Below are 22,290 nucleotides of genomic sequence, written 5' to 3'. Positions count from 1 at the left end.
GAAATTGTTTTGAGGATAAATCCAATTATGATCCAATAGTAAAATAGTTAGCAAATCCTCTGTTGCTTTATCTAGATTTTAAATACCCATCTTCCAAGATAAAAATTTTAAAAGCTGCATTAAATACCAAGGATGTGGTAGTTATGAATGTGATAGCTGTGGATACCAAGGAAAGATAATTCTTAGATATGAGTATTCACCATGAGCATATACCAAATTTGATAGTTGGTGAAACCATGCAAAGCAAGTGCTTTTTATACATTAGTCAAGTGAGAGGTTGAGGCAACATATATACTAGTAAAGAAATAGGTCAGCAACCATTCTCTACCCCGAGAGCCAGTGGAAAGCCATGATGATGAAAATCTTGATGTTGCGGTATTTTCGCAAACCATGACAACTTCATCCACACATGCAATCCCCTCCTAACATCATGCCTGTGAATTGTATCAAGGTGCTAATTTACAGAAATGGAAAAAATGCTAGGGAATTAATATTTTTACAATTAAATAACAGAGATAATCACCTACTAGGGTTGGTGTAGACCGATCCTATAGACATTTGGTTTACTAGCATATATACAACTGCAGTGATTCAGTCAGTGCTGCATAAATGTCTTTCCATCTGCTCTAATCAGGTTTCTTGTTAATTAAAACCATGGAACTATTCTTACAAAGCTCAAGCTGGGAACATTGTTTTATCTTTAACTTTGATGCAGTTGCAAGTGGCAGATGTGATGTGGATGAAGGATATGCATTCCCTATGCAAGACCTTTGTGTAGGAGGTTCTGGGAATCACTGATAATAGCAGTATTAAGCAGAAGGCAGGCCCCTACAGCAAAAATTTTAAATTAAATTTCCAGAAAAATGGAAATTTTGAGGGACAATCATTCCATGTGGAGGAAGGACATACTTGTATTTATTTGTGTTAACACCATTTGGATGGGAAATAAAATCTGTGTGGCGGCAAGACTACTGGTAGGGCTGATGAAAGGTGCTGGAGGATGATTTTGCATTCTTATTGTAAATGAGTACAGATATCAACATACAAAATGAGTACAGAGGACAAATTGTATTCTTGAAGCACACATCTTTTTCCTCCAACTTTAAAGAAAGCATACGATGTCTAGGTCATATGTACACCATAGATGCCTTAAGATAGGTGACATGGTATTTCATTAGAATTTAATCAGACCATTTAAGTTTCTGTGCAACTTTACAGACAACTGAAATAGAAAAAAGTGTGGAGTTGGGCATTTTCTTCCTCAGATTAAGTAAACACAACATTTTCTGACTTGGTACTTGTTTGGGGGGCTTTTTTGTTGGTTTTTGTTTTATTTTGTTTTTAATTTGAATTAAAACATTGTTTTCTCCCCAACTATTTATTCAACATATTAATTCCAGGTGCTTTGCTGAATTTTAATTTTCTAAATTACATCAGCATTTATACGCAGATCCTTTATCTAATAAAAAATTACAAAAAGACATTACCAAAAAAGAGTTCTACCAATCAAAACTATAAAACTAAAATTTCTTTTAATCTTATACCCTCTGCCATATAAATTCAGAACTTGAAAAGACTAAGACTACCCAGAATGCTTCCAGAACCAGTTTTATTTGACCAAGAAACAACATAGCTAGTGAACAATAAGATTTCCCATGACCAAAACCCAACTTGTTTCAAATAAACAAAGTTATTTTTTTCCTCCAAGTACCATACTATGCATCCTTTGAAGTCTCACAAAGTATCAGAGAGGGGAGAAACAATAAAGAATGCATCTGGTTTGGGAAAAAAAACATAGTGCAATGAACACTAACACATGCATATTATTAGCAGAAGAAGCTGAAAACATTTATAATTAGTATCTATGGTTATGGTAACCCAAATAGATCTTTCCAAGTTTAAACATTAAAGAACGTTTAGGTGAAATCTGTGCTCAGAATTTTTATTTCTTTCACTGTAATAATTTTAGTTCAGTTACACTTCTGGACCTTGACTGTGTCAGCATGATCTGAGTTACAGAGATGACAAACAAATCACTTGAGGATCATGGCTAACCCCAAAGAACCCTTTAGAAAGATTGGCAAATACAATTCTTTTAGTACAGTCAAAGGTAGACATGCAACAAGAGTTCTCCTTAACTCAAGTTTGTTTTCAAGAAATGCTTAATAAAGCTGATAGTAGTCCTGCTCAGCAGACAGGCACAGCACAACAGATGAAAAATCTCCTACTCCATAGCCCTATGCATCAGTTGTCATTTGTGATAGGAAGTGCCCAAATGTTGCTATTGTGTGAAAGCAAAATAAAGTAAAGCTAACAAAATACAGCAACAAGATGCAAAAAAAGACTTTCCAGGACAACAGATGATTATAATAAATGCAGACATATATAGTGTTCTTTCTTATGAACTGTTCATCTGCATTAATTAGTTGTAAGCAGCACCTTTAAAGAATAGTTAATCAGCTTAATGAATGGCATTAGTGTTATACCAAGTTGGGTGGCTCATGCTTTATTTCCTGTCACTTACAGAAAAAGGACAGTAATTAGCTCACCTCCAGACATCAATATTGTTAACGATTGTGAATAAATAAAATTAACCCAACTGGTAAACGATTCTGTAATAACAGTCCTTAACATCATTTACCTAAACTAGAATATAAAATAAGTCTTGTCCATGTTATTTTGTCCTTTATTCTCACATGTAAAACTTTTAGTTACACGTTAAGTTTTTCTGCATATACCATAGCTTTTAAATTGCTTACAGGTGAAATCAAAGAAACTGCTCTAGCCACACACACAGTAGAACAGATGTTCTCCACTCAAAATGATTCTATCTCTGAGAATATCTAGTACAGATATACTCTCACTACTGCTACTACCACCACTACCACAGATAGTGCAGATAGGATTTTCTGTTTAATCTACAATAAATTAAAAGATGTACGGTGTCCTACAGAAATAGATATACAGTCTCTATATGTACCAGATACACCTGTTGGAAGCTGATTTTATTTGCCATGTATAAAAATTCATTTTGAACTTTATAATTTTTGACAGAGAGGTCAGGGCTGATTCTTCTAGAAAGAAGAATATATTTAATGGATTTATAAACACCACAAGACACATGAAGAATCATGACATAAATAGGGACTTCAGAGGCCAAAATAAATACAGGTCTTTGGCATAACTGCCTTTTATTGAAGCTGGAAAAACCTTTTGATTTCAGTGCACAAACAATGAATTTTTAACATATACAATAATAAGAAATGATTGATTCATTATGAAAAAGACCCAACAAAATTATGAAAAAAATAATAAAACTAATAATTACATCTGTGGAAACATGCAAAATGCAACATTTGCCTTGTAGTTTTCTCTGTTTCTGTTATATTTAAAGAACAGAAATTTGAAGCTGAAATCAGGAATACGCAAGAAATGTAATCTCGCTTGTTTTTTGTCCCCTTTCCTGTAAAGAGCTGAATTACATGCAAAATACCTGTTTCTACATTATGTATGCATATATTATTCATATACATTTAACTAACTCTATTGGTGTGGTTTCTGTGCAGCAGATGTTATACACAATGCATTTGTCAGGATAATTAGGCTATAACCATACCTTTAATTCACCCATACAATTTACATTCATGTAATAGGGAGCTGTACAAATAAACCAGGGGCAAGAAGTCCTGTGGCTCTTTGGAGGACTGTGAAACAGCAGGTTTTTATTAGGGGATATTTTCTTGCTTTTGGTATTCTGTGAAAGCACTGAAATTTTGAATTATGGAAGCAAAGGGTTTTTTCCATGATACTGACTGCTGAATATTCTGACATAATTTTCTGTCAAAAAAAAAAAGTATAATTTGGTCATCTTAACTTGCAGTCATTTATTCCAAATTAAATGCTAGATTTTATCTTTGCTTTCAGGTAGACTTTGTGGAAAGCTATGCTGGAACCCACAGTCTGAATTTTAATGGTGTCTAGAGAAGAAAAAATCCTTCAATCCAGAAAGCAACATGTCAGTTTATTTACACTTCATTTTGCCTACTTTTGTTTCAGCTTAATCTGACTTATTTTTCTACTGAAATACAATATACCACTTTCCCATCTTGCCTAAGGTTCATTGTATTAATGTTGTCCTATCAAAATGTCCATCTTTGTCATTGGCTATTATAAGCAGAATTCCTTCCTAGTCACTTCAAAAAGAGACTAAAAGCTATGAATATCCAAAATAAACCACTTATTCAGAAAAGGAGATGGTTTTGTACACAGACTATACTTGCATTTCTACCTTGCTATGGTATTAGAATGCTTTAGTTGATGCATCTCATTTATTACTGCCAGTCCTCCATGTGATATAAAGCAGACTCTGCCAGTGTTAGTGATAGGAAGGGCAGATACACCTCAAAGCCTGCTCTTCACAGAAATAGAAGTCGGGCAAGAACAAATTGGTAACAAGTGTGAGTATTGTCATTAACTTTACATGTTAGTATTTGCTATTTCATCTCCATACATGTCAAATAAATACAAGCTGCAGAAAAAATGGTAATTAGAAAAGAAGTTGGTAAAATGAGTATTTTAAAGACTACTCCTAGCTCACTCTCCTGTCTATTTTACAAGATCACTTCTTTTGGTGTTTGTCATCTTGAGCAAATGCTCCCAGATATCACAGACAGTCTGCCATCCATTCAAGTAGATTATAAAATTAAAAATACAAGATTCTGTCCTGGGACTGAAGGCCTGGGTCTCTTGAAACTTGAATGGTTTCTTCTTCACAATTTAAGAAGTACTTTATAAATTTTGTTGTTCTTATTATGTTGCCGGCACTAGAAATGCTGATGAACAGTATTTTTCATTCAAAGCTTCTGTTCAACAGTTCACAGCAGAGGAGTGACCTAGAATCATCTAGACTTTTTATGACAGACATGCTGCAGTTATGGGCCATGTAGAGATAATTTTTAAAGTATCATTGTTTTTAAAATGAAATCCTATGGTGTCCTGGATCTCTCCTGACCTTTTACATACTTGGGATAGGGGTGAGGGTGACTGTATAGATATTAAGTCCTTTTTATTTCCTAATCTTACCAGTTTTTTAGCCTCAATAGGGAGCCTTTCGCACAGGATTATTTTATTTTCTAATTTTTAACATTTCATTCGCCATTACAGCCAAATGCTATTTGTTCACTTTTGCTTTTCCTATTTATTCACTAAATTCCAGAAGAGGAAAATTTAATTAAAATAGATAAATACATCAAAGGGAACACATGAAGGGTTAATTGACTTTTGTAAGAATTGAATGTAGTAAATGTATAATGCAGTAAGCATTTAATTTGGAAATAGGTGCTTTATTAAAGTTTACTTTCATTAGTTGATAAAAAACTGCTTCAACATTGAAAGCTTAATTGAATACTTACAAAGACAATGAAAGAACAATTTCATGGTGAAATTATCTGAAAAAATGATTCTTTTATTTAAGCTAAAACATGTAGAAATACAGATCTATTAATTACTTGAATAGAATTGATTACAAATATTTAAATACTGCATTTATAGAGAAATTAAAATCCAATATTGCTTAAGTTCTTGAGATAACTTATTGTGATATAGTAGCATTTAGGAGTTTTTCCCCTGGTTTGCTGGCTGAAGACATCACAACAATGTTATGTTCATAACAAAAGTAGATGAGAAAGTTATGGTGCACTGCATAGAGATGCTGGCAGCTGTTACCTTGCCTGTAGCAATTTAGCAGTCTCAGCATAAAGTTAAATCCTGAACAGTGATGAGCACTGATTCAATCCATGTCACGCTGCTACTGCATCACAGTCTCCACTAACATTCTATGAGCCCCTGGACTGGTCTGCAGGAAGAGACACTAAGGCTGGTTTAGTTCACCATTACTCCCACATTGCAAATAATATTTGATGGCTAATTAGACTGTGCCTTTTCTTTTTTTCTTTTGCTTTTAAATAAAATTGTATTGAGCTCCTTTATGTAAAGAATAAAAAAGCATCAGAAGCCATTTGTATTGATGAAGAGTTCTTTAGCAAGGTACTGGTAGAGTTCTGGGGATGGCAAAAGCCTTCAAGTTCATTACTTTTTGCTGCTCCTTAATAGGCCAGGAACTTTACTGGAAATCACCACCAGGCCTCCCCCTACTCAAAAATCATACCAGTAAGGTTGTAAAGGCTGTATGGGAAATAAGAACAAGTCTACTAACCCAGATCTTTGTTTTTATTTTCATTATGAGGCCTGGGACTCCACACAAACTCTGAATCTTGTCTTGCCCTTGCTATGAGAACCCGGGGTATTCAAAGTGGTACTGAGCTTCTTTGAATGAAGGAAAAATACATGAATATAAATATATAACAGCATAAGACTTGTGCTTCAGTGATGTGAAGTGTAAGAAACATGGGCACAGAGAATTTCAAGTTTTCTGTGCTAATGGGCACTAATCCACAAGAAAATATTGTATTTAAGCTGAAGCAGTGGAAAAGACTTCCAGAATTAAATGATAGAAGTAAGGCTGTGGGTGTGTAGTTTGAATAGAAGTGTGTTATATCACATAGTGGAAAATTTGAAGTTTAAAATTTTAAGAAATAGTCATATATATATATGTAGCAAAATAGAAGTTTTAAGATGTGAGCTTGTCTTGCTTTTTCACCTTCTTCGTGAATTTAGGTGATACTGTGTGACTAAGTAGAAAAGTCCACAATGCAGAACACAGATGCTTATTTTTTAGATTAGAAGTAAAAATAAACTAGTTAACATTTTATAATTGAGTAGTTGACACTTAAAAGGCCTTGTAAAAAAAAGGCTTATTATTATTATTTTTAGTTTGTTAGCGTAGTGTGCTGAAAAACTCACGGACTGTGAGATTGTAACATATATAAGAAATAATAAATATCTCTGAATCCAAACAAGAATACTATCTCTCACTCATTAATCCCAGCCCTGAAGAAAAAACATCACAAGACATTTTACAGTGAACCATACAGGAAAGAATGGTTCAATAGATCATAATACTACGCAACACAATTAAGTTATAAATACAAACATTTAATTTTATTACTTTATCTTCATCTCTCTCTTACTATGATTTATCATGCTGTAAAAAAATCTCTCCTTTTCCTTTGTTTATATAATTCCCAATTATAAACATTTTTAAATGTATATGTTTTAAGGAATTATGTTTAGGTTGGGCAAGAGGATTCTTTTACTATCTAATTGTGATTGTTTTCTGCACTACAAAAATGGTTTTCATGTAACAAAGATTATTTCTTACTAAAATTATCTAAATATATGAAATATATGAAGTATATAATTCTTCTGTTTTAATTCTATTCAGAGCATATAAGTAATGCTTTTCTGTCAGAAATTTTACATATTTTTAACTTATAAAAGTTCACAACAAACTCAGAACAGACACAAAAAAAATAAAATTGTGAAAAAATTGTAATTTTGTAATTGTGAAAAAAAATAATACTATTAATACCAAATTTTTTAATGAGAGAAAAACTTTCCTCATTTTAAATAAAGCTGAATAAGAAGCTATAAAAACTAATCTCTAACTGGGTTATGCAAGTTTGATGAGAAAGAAAGTGAGCTTTGAATAATAACCTGGAATAAAAGAGATTGAAATCCTTGATGAAATAAATACCTAATTGTCCATACAAGTGGAACAGCTGCAGCATTGTAGACTGAGAGACAACCACTACAGATTATCTGTAAACAAGTTCACAGAGTCTAGACCTTGAATAAATGCCCATTTTAAATTATACTGAATTGGCAAGCAGGATGACAATTTAAATTTAGATCTTTTCTTTTAGAAGGAGTTTTCTAATCAATACAAGGAATTCCCAGCCTGCTGACAGGTATCTTTTTCAGACTGCAAAGCTATTCATCTACTGCATCTGGTTCTTCTGTGTGAGAAATTATTTTGACTTTTCCATATGTTATTGTAAGACTGAGCATTATTAGAAAGATGAATTACTAATTTAAGATTTAAATTCCTCTTTTCTGTTTTAAAATTTCAACAAATCAACTGAAGATTTTTTTTCCCTACAGTCTTTAGACTTCCATTCCTAATGTCTTTTCAACACACTTTAGGTTAATGATAATCCAATTATCTTTCTTGAACTGCTCAGTTTTCCCATGAAGCCTCAGTTCAAAGACAATTCATTGTCTCTCTAGCTGATAAGGCCAGATATTGATTGTTTCCTTTTTTCATATTTCAGTTTTTCTGACAACCTCTTTTCTGGTTCAGGCTGCAAAGCCATGCTCTTGCAAATTAGGACTGCCTAATATTAGAGTGGAATTTCTAATGATAGTACTATGAGTTACAGAGATTTTTTCACTTGAAATAAGTCCATGATGATGTAACTCCTAGTAAATGACAGAATGCTTGACCATTATTAAAAGAAAGAAACAAACAAACAAGAAAGAAGAGAAAATAAAAAAGTTACTATGAAAAAGTCTTTAATTTTAGAAATATTTTATAATATATACTACTATTGCTTTCTTTTTCTTTTTCTTTTTCTTTATAAATCACTTCTGTTTACAAAACAAGTCACAGACAAATAACTTCTGCTAATAATCTCTCAATGGCTTGTTGAAGTAGATGAACACTTCTAGAAAAGTTAAAAGAATGAGCCATCTAATTAAAGAGCTAATGTGCCACAGGGTAGAGATAATAGTGTTTAAACAGAAAAGGGCACAAGTCCTTATTGATAGTGATAACCACTTAACCACATTTAATTTTTTCAGAGCTGGTAGTTGGCCAGAAAAATTAGCCAAAAAGTATGCAAATAAATTGCTGCATTGAGTTTATGCAGCTTTAATTAATGGAATTTAATTAATTTACTTTCTAATGCTGGTCCAGGAGTATTCAAGTGGTATTCTGTATTGGAAATGTAATTTGGACATTTAATTTAAGTTTATAAACTTTTAGTAGAAATATGCTCTCAGCCCTTTGTCTTGCATATTGTATGGTCTGTAACACATTCAACTTGCAAACCTTTCAAGGGTAGGAAACGTGTTTTACACATCTTTCAAATATAACATGTAAATTGATGAAACTTTTAAAATATCCAAAATATAATTAATTTACATTCATTTCACCAGATAATAAAGTGGTACAATTACATTTTGAAAACAATACCAATGATTAGTTTTGATTGTGCTCAGTATCAGACATTCACTGCCCTGATCCCGCTGTCCCCATTACTCCTGACACAAGCCAGGATGTCACTGGACTTTTGGGCCACCTGGGCACATGCTGGCTCTTATTCAGCTGGCTGTTGACCAACACCCCCAAGTCCTTTTCCACCCAGTAACTTTATGGACATTCTGCCTCAAACCTTTAGTTGTGCAAGGGGTTGTTGTGAGCCAAGGGCAGGACCCCAGTGTTTAGCCTCATATAACTGGTGTCAGCCCATCAATACAGCCTGCCCAGATCCCTCTGTGGAGCATTCTTAAAATCAAGATCCTTATGGTGGCAGGTTCCTATTTTGGTTCTCAAAATTTGAGAGATAATGCTTTCCAGTTAATCAGTAGAAAAAAAGAATTTATTTTCAGAGAATGATTTAAAGTCCAAAACACATTCTCTGAGATAAACTAAATTTGGTATTGCAAACCCTTTCATTGTGTCCTATGAGCTATTTTGAAGGTAGAAGTCACCTGGCTACAAATGTTAAAATTATTGTCCTGTGGAACTTGACATGATGGTATTTCTGACTCGCCAATTCAGAAATATAAAGAACAAATAATGTAGTGAAGATAAACAGAGCAGATCTGCTTATTTACAGATTTCAAGATACATAGTAAAACTGCAGGATCTGCACACTTGCAACTAGCACAGTTTTAAAAAAAAGGACAACATACATACACAAGGTAAAAATAACCTGAGACAGATTAAATTCCAAGGCACTGAAGGCAGCAATAGAACCTGTTCAGCATCAACTGGGATTCACATTTCTACTAATGGACTCAGGACCCCACTTCCTCCCCATCTAGATCCATCAGTGCCCTCCAGCCAGCCTTCAGATGTCTGCTGCACAGATCTCTTGGCCCTGTGATGTAGCAGGTTTAGTTCTGTAAGGACTTTTGGCACTATGTTGGTAGTTTATCTCCAGCCTGGCCCTCACCCTGTTACCAGACCCTGGCTCTGCTACCCATGTTGAGCCCCTGTGGGACTGTGTCCCATTGAATTAGAGCACAGCCTGTATGAAACTGACCCAGTGACCCTCAGTTTCAGGTTCTTTTTCCAGCCTTTGCTTTTCTCTGACAATAAAATTACATTTAATCTGATCTATGTCAAGCCAACTTCAAAATCTGTCTGTATTTGCAGGGAAATAAATTCTTCAGGGATGCGCCTTCGATATTCATATTAAACTAGAAAGTTAAAATTATTTCTCTTGGTTACTTTCTATGGGTTGCTTAGTATAAAGTCATAAAATAATTCAGGTTAGAGAAACTGCAGGAGAGCTCTAGTCCAACCTCCTGCTCAAAGCAGGGTCAACTAGAAGAATAGATCTCAAAGGGGAGATTCCACAGTCACTCTAGACAATTTTGGCAAGTGCTTTATAACTTAGTCCCCAGCCCCTCTGTTACCTCTGTCCACCCCACAGCAGGCAGGGAGGCAGGGGAGAAAGTTTTAGCTTGCCAGAGATCCTAAAAACGAGGCTTTTTCCCTTTGCTGAGATGGCAGTTGCAGCTTTATTCCTTGGGATCCTTCGGGGTGAGATGGCAGGAGGGAAAGAGGAAGAGGTATCGAGAGGCACCCCTTTTTCAGGACAGGGGAAGGGGATGTGGGGGATTTACACAACCAATAAGGGGACCTGGGGAGAACAAGATAAGGGAAAGAACTTACAAGTCTACATTTTCGGGGGTACATTCTTTGGGTCATACCATTTTTCCTAACTGCATTACAACAGGCAAGTATGTCTATCTTTCCATTCACTTCAGTGAAGACCCTTCTCTCTAAGCTCCATACAAGTATTTTAAGAATACTGTGACGCCCCCTTGTCCCCAGAAACTCTTCTCCAGGCTGAAGAAGCACATCTCCCTTCACCTTTCTTTGGAGGGTGAGTGAAGACCCTTCCCTGAATTTGCTGCCATGTATCAGCATCTTTCTTGCACTGAGGATCCAACAATGAATGCCATATTCCAGATCTAAAAGCTGTGGAAAATTTTGCTTTCCCTGGTTTGCTGACTACACTTGCATTGATGCAGCCCAGTATGCTATTCATTTCCACTGCTTCCTGGGTGCACTGTTAAATCATGTAACAAGTAGTTCAAGCTTATGTTTATTCTGTTACAAGAAAACAATATTTTATTAGTGTTTTCCCAGAACAAACCAGTAACAGAAAAGATGATTTTAGGCCCAAATGAATGACATGAACAGGAGCGCCTGATATATTTTGTTTAAAAAATAGTATATCCTATTTATGAGGGTCTAAAGAAAAATATTCAAAGTAGTCTGACTGGAATCACAGAAAATCTATTGGTTTATTTTTTCCTTAAAGATGATCTTCTCTGTAATGTGAAAATCAACATTGGATGTATCTTACAATATTTATTGGAAAGACAAGGGTCTGTAGTCCAAGCCTTGAAATAAAGCTTTCCATTTGTTTGAAAACTGTAATGGTAACTTTTTTAAACAACAGTTTTAAATCAAATCTACCGCTTTATAAGGATATATACATTTGTTTTGTATAGCAAACAAACAGACTGAATTGTTGCCACAAAATAAAAACCAGGTGACTTTCAACTGATGCTGCTTGTTACAGCTAATTAGTTCCTTTGTCTTGTTCCTATGGTAAAATCAGTAGATAACCACCCTTAGAATTCTGTGCAGTTTCTGTGGTAAATGAAATGTTTATGTTTTCCTGTGCTGAACTTACACAGATTAAAACTAGAAGATGAGGTACATGTAAATCTCAAATTTTTATTCTTCTGATGGTGTGAGCATCACACCGTTGCTAATTACCATGATTGGTAATTAGTAATACTCATTACAAAAAAAAAAAGAAATAAACTGGAAATTCAATTTGGCTTTGGACCAATGTATTCAATGTTTCAATTCCTCCTGCTCACAGAAGATCTATGAACAAAATTAATTTATATAATTATTAATTAATTAAGTTATTCTCAAAGACAAAAAAGAGTCAACAGGTCAGATAAACTATAATGGAGTTTAAATTTTGATCATGAATTGAGACACACATATTTAGGCCAGATCTGTAGGCCATATCATTAAATTTAGAGCAAATCCAAGTAAATTCTTTGAATAAATTTCCTAGCTTCAGACTTCCCATGAAGAGGACAAATTCAGAAAGAGACTGAAAGCTACTCTTGTCCTTGTTGCATACAGGCAAAAATCATAGGAAAAATCCACCAGCAAAAAGTAGTTGAAATGATCAGACAAGTTGGTTGAGGGTAGCAGTATGGAAGAGGTTTTGGCTCTTTAGTGTTCTGATGAGGAGAGAATCAATTTAATTGAAACACTGCTATGGCCTTTCAGCACTCCCACGAGCTGCCCTGGGAGTCAGTGCAGTGCTCATCTGTGACCCAAAGGCAGGAAAAGGAATGGTGCCACAAGTACTTACATTTTTTACCATGTCACATGCACTTATGTGAAAATAGTGCAAAACTGATTAAATTTCTGGGGAATGATGTCAAAAGCATTAATACTCAAATTTGTGTGATCGTGGCAATGAAGAGAACAAACGGTGTGTTGCAATGTGTCCAGGTATGACCTACCTATACATCTACAAGTCCTAGTCATTTATGCTTACTTTAGCCAGTAGGAAGTACAAAAAACACCACTGTACTCTGGAATTGTTTACTTCTACCCTCTACAGTACAGGATGTCTGAAATACAGGATATTGACATCAGCACTAATACAATAAATAATTAATTAGTATTAATACACTAAATAATGTGTATTGGAAGACTTGTGTAGTGAATCCTGACCACCTAATCCCTCACATATGATAGGAGTTATAAACTGATGTAGTAGTCTTTAAAAAATGCCACCTACAAGATAGTGTACTGGGATTAAAAGAGAGAGCTATAGAAACAATGCCATTAAAATGAAATTAAAAAAACTCCTAAGAAAGGAAACCAATGCCAGAAAACAGGGCAGTATCTGTTTTTCCTTCTTTTGAATTTTTGCTATTATTACTGGCAGAGAAGACTGATGCCTATCATTATTTTCATGGACAGTTCAGAGGATGCTGTCTATAAAATAAATAAACTTGATTTAAGTTCTAAAATATAGATACAGAAGAAGAGAAAAGAACCCCATCCCTTAGAAGTGAGCAGTGAAAGTATACTCTGAAATATCTCACATGGAAAAGCCAAACTCAAAACCAAAGGGGTTCCAGATGAGAGGCTGGCAAAAGGTCTCTGTCTCAAGGGAAATTGAAACAGTTCAGAAGGAAAAATCAGTGTTAAGATTTCAAATTCTTAAGTTCCTCTTTTGTAACTTTTTTCAATCTGTAATACAAATTTAATCTTTGGGACTTTTTTCATTTTTAAATCATATCTATAATTTCAAGTCTTTATAGTCATTAAAATGGATTGAAGTGAATGTAACAGACATGCTGTGTAATCCTGTAATGAAAGACCCCAAACCAAACATAACAAACTTGCTTCTTGGAGCTTTTGCAACTCTAAACAATCTTGGGAATCCAAAATACTGTGATGCATTTTCTTCTAAGCACCAAGAATCAGTTTTGTGTGAATAAATCTGTCAGCAGGTTTTAAGCATTGAAATGCAGATAATTAGTGAGTCAATTTACAACTCTAAGACTGTTATAACCTCCTATTGTCACTCTGCATTACACATGTTGCATCAAGATACAGTTTGATAAATGTTTTAAATTAAAGTAAATGTGCTGTTGTCAATGGAGCTATGTTTTCTCACACCATCAGTTGTGTGTATCTCATTTATGATTTTTGGTTGCTTGGGTTCCTTTTGATATTTTTGAGCCATACAGCAGGCTGGACCAGAGAAAAGGATGAGGGAATAACACAGATGCAACAAAATTTGTTTTCATCCATATTATTTCCCTGGTATTGCTTCCTTCATTGCCTGGTGGGTGCTGAGCAGAGAGAAATGATCATGACAATAGGAATCAGAAGAAGTCTGTAGGACCTCAAAAGTAATAGTGAAATTAAATAATTTTCACTGCTTGTTCAATTCCATTTTCTCTTCTTTAGTTCTGACTTAATCTCACCAAGCTGATGGTAAGCCCTCTGAAAATTTCTTTAGTGCTGTGCTTATTTGTCTTGGTCCATTGGTCAAAATTAAAATGTGTTCCCTACCAACACTAATGTGAGGAACTCATAAAAGTCTTCCTATCACTTTGCAGTTATAACTAAATCTGTTTCATCTATGCTTAGGTTCTGTCTCTTTTTCCATTTTAATCTTTCAAGAATTTCTTCTTTTCCAATTAACTCCTTGGTTGAGCAATTTTTTTCTGGTTCTATTAAAAGTTATTTTATGCTGCACTTGTGTGGTAAGAGATATCCTATGAATAGTTAATAAATAAATAAATGAATTTAAATTATAAAGAAATGACTCAAACTTTGTGTTTAGATTAGATTTTATGAAAAAGAGGATGGTGCTCTTTGCTAAGGTCACAGGCTTGATCCTGGTAAGGGCCATTCACGTAAGAGTTGGACCCAATAGTCCTTGTGAGTCCTTTCCAATGCAGAGTAGTCTGTGATTCTGTGAAAAGTTCTTTGCTGTGAGGGTGGTGAGTCACTGGAACAGGCTGACCAGAGAGGCTGTGAATGCCACATCCCTGCAAGTGTTTAAGGTCAGGTTGGATGGAGCTCTGACAAACCTGGTCTAATGGAAGGTGTCCCTGCCCATGGCTGGGGATTGGAACCAGATGAGGAGTCTGTATTTCATTGCATCTTAACAATATGTGAAGCTGGAATGTATTTTAGGTGTGCTAGTAGTAGAATTGTGGGTGGAAGAGTTTTTCCAAATGAAGATGCTTCATGCCCAGAATAACACATTATTGCTTATAGTATGAGCTCTTGTGACAAGTTCAGAACTGAGCAATGCTACACTGTAATTAAAGATGACACAGCACATTGTTATTTAACAACAATATTTGCCTATAAACATCTTATTCTTGTCATCTGTCTACTTACTATTAACTAGTAATCTGGAGTGACAGGGTGCTGAGAAGAATAAGCATTTAGCACAGACTTTTATTTCTACATCATCAGTTCAGACCTGGACTTCATGTTGAGAAGCCATCGTTTAGGAGCATTTTCTTACCATGTGATTTCAAATAATTTCCCATAGGATGCATATTTCATCACAAAATCAGCCCTACAACTGGCACTAAGTGCATCAGTGTTGATTATATCTTTAGAGAGACTGGGAATTGAATGCTGCAAGCAGAAATGATATCTGGTCCTAAAAGAACTAAGAACACATTGCTTAGAAGCACACTGATAGAAGAGTAAGCGTAGAACAACATTAATGAAAAATTCAGTTTTAAAAAACTCTGTTGCTATCCTTATATTTTCTTTAATCATGCAATAAATATGTAAGGATGTCTCCTAGTCTTCTATTTTTTTTTTAATATATGAAAGCAGTAATACTGTTTTCTGATGCCAGGTTTCTTCATTTTTTCTATACACATTTCATAATTCATTTCACCTATACACATATCTTCAGATGGTATTTTATAGGAGGAAAAATGCAGAATGCAAAATCAAAAACAAAAGAAAAGAAGGTATAAGAGTTCTGCACCACAACTTCAGCTGATATTTTAATGGGTTTTCTTTTTATAATTTCATTGTTATTGCTTTCAGAAAATTCTTTTAAAATGTTACATTCTACATGTAATGATCTAATTTTTTTTTAGTATGTAATCTTCTAGGAGTTTAAATAAAAAAATCTATCAAGAATTGATCACAAATTCATCAATTTATCCAAAATCAATGATTCATTATGATTTTTTCATAGAATTAATATGTTTTAAAAAATTAGTTAACTTTGAAATTTTCAAATTGTTTTAAAATTTTTTCAATGTTTTGTGATCTTTCCAAACACATCTATAGTATTTATCTTAGATAAATACTTAGCTAAATAATTTTTAGCTGTAACATGCCACTGGTGATCCATGAAATGTTAATGGCCTATTATCATCCAGCAAAGGAATGACTTTTTCTTTATGGTGTTCAGGGATTCAAAGGAGAATGGCTCTTCCAGAGAGAAGATAAATATTTACTTTTATCTAATATATATATATATATATAAATTAATTATAAATTAATTTTATTAATTTAATTTTTTTTTCAATTTCTAAGGCATTTGACTGACCATCTAGTTCACAATATTGTTATCCATCTATGTCAAAGCTCTCTGCATTTGCATAGGGTTTTGCTTGTATGGCCTCATAGGCTATTGAAAAATTCTCTGCTAAGAACTGATCGAAAAAAGTATCTTTCACAATACACTTCCAACAAATTTCATTTTAATAGGAAGAGAATTCCAGTGCTGAGTAAACAATTGCTTTTCTATTAATCTTAAAATCAAAATGTTATCATAATCACCACTAAATGATTATACTGCTATTGTTCAGAATGATGTTAGTGACTGACATAACTGGATGTTTAAAGTTCACCTGTTTCCAAGCATTTTACATGTCAAGTAATTTTTGCTCAACAATATGACTATCTTTTATAGATCTGTGTCCAAATATGAACTATAAATTTAACTCATGTGAAAAACTTGCAAATTTTGAGAATCTGTTAAGATGACAAAATAAGTCTTTGAGGTTACAGTTCTGTATTATTCTGTATTATGTTCTGTTCATAAATAAATTTCTCCATCTGCAGAGTTCCTGTCTTTTGAAGAGTTTTTAAGATTGCATGCTGGCATACTGAACCTGTTCTTGCAGATCTCTCTATATTTTGATATTATTGCTACAGAATTTCTGTCAAAGCTATCACAAATCAAAGCCAAAATGCTATAAAAAACCAAATGCAGATTGAAGGATTAAGCCATGCAGTTCTAGATGTGTAAGTGGTACTTATCAGCAGTTTCATTTTTATGAATTGTATGGATATTTCAAAGTCTGCTATTGTGAATTACTATTTCAAAATTTCATTGAACTGTAACTTAAAACTTGAAGGAGGCACCTGCTAATAAACATGGAGCTGCATTTAATGAGATACTTTAATGGGCAGTATATACAGGTTCCTGTAGAATACTGTTTCAGCTATATTGGATTACAGTTATCACTGCTTGTCTAGACATGGGATCAAAATGTGAATCTTAAATTAGATTGCCTTAATATTTGTTTTTGTCAGTGTACTGTACTTATCTTAACAATATGACAGTCCAGCAACTGAAGAATGTAAGTTCACCAAGAAAACCTTAGAATCTCTTGGGAAATTTCTTTCAAGACTTGCAGTATATATTCAATTATTCTTTAAATGAAAAATGACATTGAAAATATAAAAAAAAAACCAAACCCTAAAATAAAGCTGACATGTAATTAAGATTTCAAATTAATCACTGTCTTAGTTAAGCTTCAATATGAGGCGTGTATCAAAATGATAAATTGCAGTACCACAAGTTGACAAATATGGCTTATTTAGCAACATTATTCTGAAAGAAATAAATTAAACAGAACATTGAAATAGTAAGTGAATTTTTACCAGACTAAGGGAAAGACATTTTTTTTTGCCATTAATTAAGTTTTTCTCAAAGCAGAAGAAATGATAGGTTTTTAACTTTCAAAGAATGACTTTTTTTGCAAATTTTAAAGCAAAGAAATATATTTCCATTCATTTTGTCTGGAGCAAAATTATGCATGTTCTGTGGCTCTCTAGTCAATCAACTTATTTATTTATTTTTTTTAAGACTAATCAAAGAAAGCTCAGCACTCAACAACCACTAAAGTCTAACTGCTAATTATGGTAGAATAAAACACGAGATCTGTAATCAGGCACATGTGCATGAGCTTTTTTCCTAAAAATTATATGTTATTTTTCCAATGAAGAAACAGGGAAGAGAATGACAAGTTTATTTAGATGAATTTATCACATATTCTCCCAAAAATAGGATGACAAATATTTGGCAGCAGAAACAATCCCTAACTGTACTTTTGCATACTGATAATAAAGTGACAAAGCCATCCATAATGAGCTTTTGAGAGGTTCTAGGAGTCAGATACTCCCTCCTGCATGGCACAGTCCCCTGCATGCAAACCTCTAGTCTTGGACTGTGAACATCTCGCCTGGAGCTCAGACACATAATTTTACAGAGCAATTGCTCTTTTTTCAGCCTTACAAAGGCTACTTCATGCTACTCACTCCTCTGAACAACCAAGGGAAACCTTGAGCTGATGTGAGGTGATAGGGGATTCTGAGGTGAAGAATGAGGAGCATGTGATCCCTTAAGGTGTTGGCATTCCTTTCAATCCTTCTGACCAGGAGAAAAGCTCTGGCTGCAAGTGCATCCTGCAGACCAATGACTGGTTGCACAGTCGTCTCCAAGGGTCTGGGCTTCATATTCGTAGTATCTTATCTGAAGACGAAGTAGAAGTGCTGGGAAGAAATGAACTACCTGATCAACACAAATGAGAATATAATCATGTGTAGACATTTTTAACTCAGAAGGAGGGGCCTTTAAAAATACTGTTTTCATGGGACAGGGGCCTAACTACAGAGTAAAAGAAAATTGAGCCCAGGTTTAGAAGGAAGGCTGAGAAGTAAGTACTAAAATTGGGACACTAGATTTTTAGACTTCATATTTGGATTTATCTGGGGAATTGTTAGGCAAAATCTCCTGGGAAGCAATTATGGGGAGGAAGTGCAGTCAGAGAGATGGCTGATTTTTTAAATGACATCCCAACTATTTTAAGGGGAAGTGAACTTTGGCAAATGACTCATGAGGCTAACAAGGGAACTTCTTAATGAACTAAAATGCAAAGTACAGACAAAAAAAAAAAAAAAGTAAAAAAGAAAGGCGTATAGATATGGTGCTTAGGAACAAAATCAAGAAGGTCAAAGTCTAAGGGCCACTAACACTGAAGGGTTTCATGGATTATACAAAGGGATTCTACAAGTATGCTAGTAGCAAAAAAAGAACAGGGAAAATTGCAGATTCACCAGATGGCAAAGACAATAATCTTCAATATGTAAAAGACCAAAGAACTCCAAGCCTTGTGTGCACTGTTCTTCATAAGGAGTAACCTGTTCATGTATTAGTCCAACTGGGAAGGAGAGAGATAATTTGTTCTGGTTTTACCTCGAAAAGCTGGATATATTCAATTCACAGATTTATCCAAGGGTACCAGAAGAGCTCTCATACCCTGACTGAAAAGATGCTGTCTATAGCCCATGGAAAATTATAGCAATCAGCGGTAGTCCTTGATGATTAGACAGGTTAGTGATACACTTGTCCTAATGAAAGCAAGGGGGATCACTACAGGCACTATAAACTTATAATTCCCTCAATTCCTGGAAGTAGCCTAAAGAGCACATTTTTGTAATCCATTTTCCTTCACCTGAAGGATGATATTAATTGGGAGTAGTTAGCACAGATTTACCAAGGGCAAACTATGCTTGATGAACCCAAATGACATTTAAGCATCTGAAGGGATGTAATAAGTAGCCATTGTTTTCAGCAGCAACTGACCACTGCTTCCAGCAGCTCTGAAACCTGGATATTTCCTTGCTTGGCCACAGGAGCCAGTAACCAGGGGCAGCTTGCGGCCTGGGGATGTGACTCCAAGCCAATGGACTTTCCTGCTGCTTTCCCATTTGTATATTTAACCAGTTTCACAGCTGAGCAAGTATCCCAGAGAAACACACAGAAACACACAAGACACCAACGGGATGCCGCAGGCAAGGTACTGCTTTGACAGCTTTGACAGCACGCCCATGAACGTGAGCACCCGTGGCCAAACCCTCTCTTTGTCTGGCAGACTCAGGAGGTCATTCATGAAGGCACACACACAGCCTGCCTTCATGAACACACGTACATTCACAGGTCCCACAAGTACCAGCATGATCCCTCTGCCTGCCTGGCAACCCCACCCAGATTCCAGGCCCTCTTTCTGGCCCCAGGGGTCCCCTCATCACTGGCTGGTCCAGCTCAATGCTTACTAGCAAACATGCAGTACTGGCTTACTTGTCCAGCATGGACTCCCCATCCTCCTGATGCCTCACCCTAGATCCAGAACCTCCTTCCTGCTGGTTAGTCCAGATGGAAGTGTGCAAATGAGTGATGGAAGTGTGCAAGTGAGTGACCCATGCACACCCAGCTATGGAGAAGCTGAAGACAGTTGTTATCACGCTGCCTCACCACCTGCCACACGGCTTCCTCCAAGAGCTGGCACTGAGCCTCTCACTTGCTTCGCTCATGGTTCCTCCTGCTGGATGTTTTTTGGGACACACACCACTCCCACCCCAGTGAGCAGCAGCTGAGGCCACCACCCACTCCAGCAGCTGGCACAGAGACCTCAGTCTCTCCGGTAGCTGGTATCAGGCCAGGGTTCCCTACATCTCCAACCTGGCTCTAGTAGCTGGCACTCAGACCTTTAAACCTTCTCACATGCAGAGGGACAGAAAGGGATTGCTCTGAAAGATAAAAAAAAAAGATTTAATAAGAAGATAGGATAGGTTATGATGATCAGGTACAGGCCTCAGTTAGACAAATGTACTGATCAGAGCCCTTTTTCACACAGCTGTCACAAAATGATGAAAATGCAGAAGAATGACAGAAAATAATTCATTATTTGGAAAATTAGTTTATGTTAATGCTCCATATTAAAGAGTATTGTGAAGACTGTGATTTTATTGCAGTACTTCAGAACCTCCATAAGAATTTACAGATGCTAATAATAGGGGCTCTATAATTTAGCAGATAAAGCAGAACAAAGCTAGTGGCTGGAAGTTCAAAAATCAGAATTAAGAAGTCTGACTTCTAAGTGTGGCAGAGTGATCAGTGGGATCAAAGAAAGCTTTCTTGAAGCTTGATGTCATCAAGAGCTAACTTTGTTTCCAGAAGTTATTCTTTAGCCAAATAAGTAGTTGTGGTGTCAAGAAAATAGTGTGAAATGCTATAAAATTAACCAGGTTAAGTCCACAGAGCTATTTTTCTCTCTATGTCCTCAGGACTAATACAGGAATGGTGGTACCAGTGCAACATATAGGTAAAATAGCAAATATGTGAATAGTAAAACATAAAAATGTAAATAGTTAAAATGGCAACCTGGTATTGGTTTCATAAGGAATTGAATGTCTTCTGTGCTACAGCTTTACTATGCATCTGGCATTAGGAATGGCAAAAAAATCTGTAATAGATACAAATCTATGAAGAAGCATTAGTGGGATGTGTTCCATCCAAACAAGTATTCCAGGACAAAAAGGATGTGTTAGATGATTTTCTGGGACTTCCAAGACAATTTGGCAGATATTCATATATTCAGACAAAATACAAAAACTCCAGCACCTTTTTTTGCTTCTTGTTGCCCAACACGTTGAATAGAAGTAAAAACAGACAATATATATTGGCTTTTGTCTAGCATGTTGCCTTGTTAGATTTAGTGTGTTTCATTTAAATGTATCTATGCAATTTAATAATTCCCTTCCCTTTAATTTTTATTAAGGGGTTGTTGAAGGAATGTAATGACAGAGTCCAGACGCACCCACAGCAGATATGGCTAAATGTGAACAGCAACAACAAAGAGCCTGTAGTATCCTCAGGTAGCAAGCTTGGTGACAGACTTACAGCTTAAATTCTGTGGCTTTTGCAACTCCAACCTGGCAAAAAAAATTTAAGTTCATTCCATGTAGAAAGCACTCCAACATTAAACAATAATTCACTACTACTCCTTTAAATTTTATATTAAGCTAGCAGTGGTATTTATACAGCTAGGACTTTATGAACCTTACCTGAATCCAAGATTTAGACTATTTGTAGCCATATTCTGAATTCTGATATGCAGGAGAGCTAAAAATGGTTTATCCTATTTGTTCACATTCTCTAGCTTTATACCAACTGCCAAAATTATTTTTAGCACCCACATCCTGTCATATTTAAGTCCTACTAGTATTTTTTATCTACATGCTTCTATAATGTTGTACATCAGCTACCAGTTTTTCTTAATATTGCTGAAAGAAATGCATGAGAAGTCCACAGAAGTCACTAGATGGAAATCCTATTCTGTTAATAAACACCATCTGGTCCCTTTGCTTCCCCATCTCCCATTATTCATAATGCTGTGATCATTCTTGAAATTTTTAAC

At 35.2% G+C, this 22,290-nt stretch overlaps 1 protein-coding gene and 1 long non-coding RNA gene across 4 annotated transcripts in view; one reads left to right on the top strand and one right to left on the bottom strand.

The window, feature by feature from the left end:
- Window positions 1-6,016, top strand: part of LOC111925041 (uncharacterized) — a 52,376-nt gene extending 46,360 nt beyond the window's left edge. Inside the window, exon 8 of the long non-coding RNA XR_015284207.1 lies at window positions 3,925-6,016. This is a non-coding gene — a long non-coding RNA (uncharacterized LOC111925041). The remainder of the gene's footprint in view (window positions 1-3,924) is intronic.
- Window positions 1-22,290, bottom strand: part of CSMD3 (CUB and Sushi multiple domains 3) — a 574,655-nt gene that overhangs the window by 441,340 nt on the left and 111,025 nt on the right. The window lies entirely within an intron of this gene.

Source organism: Cyanistes caeruleus, chromosome 1 (assembly GCF_971803275.1).
Source record: "Cyanistes caeruleus chromosome 1, bCyaCae1.hap1.1, whole genome shotgun sequence".
NCBI classification, from domain to species: domain Eukaryota; kingdom Metazoa; phylum Chordata; class Aves; order Passeriformes; family Paridae; genus Cyanistes; species Cyanistes caeruleus.
Note: the sequence above shows the minus strand (reverse complement) of the source record. Positions and strands in the feature narration are given on the sequence as shown.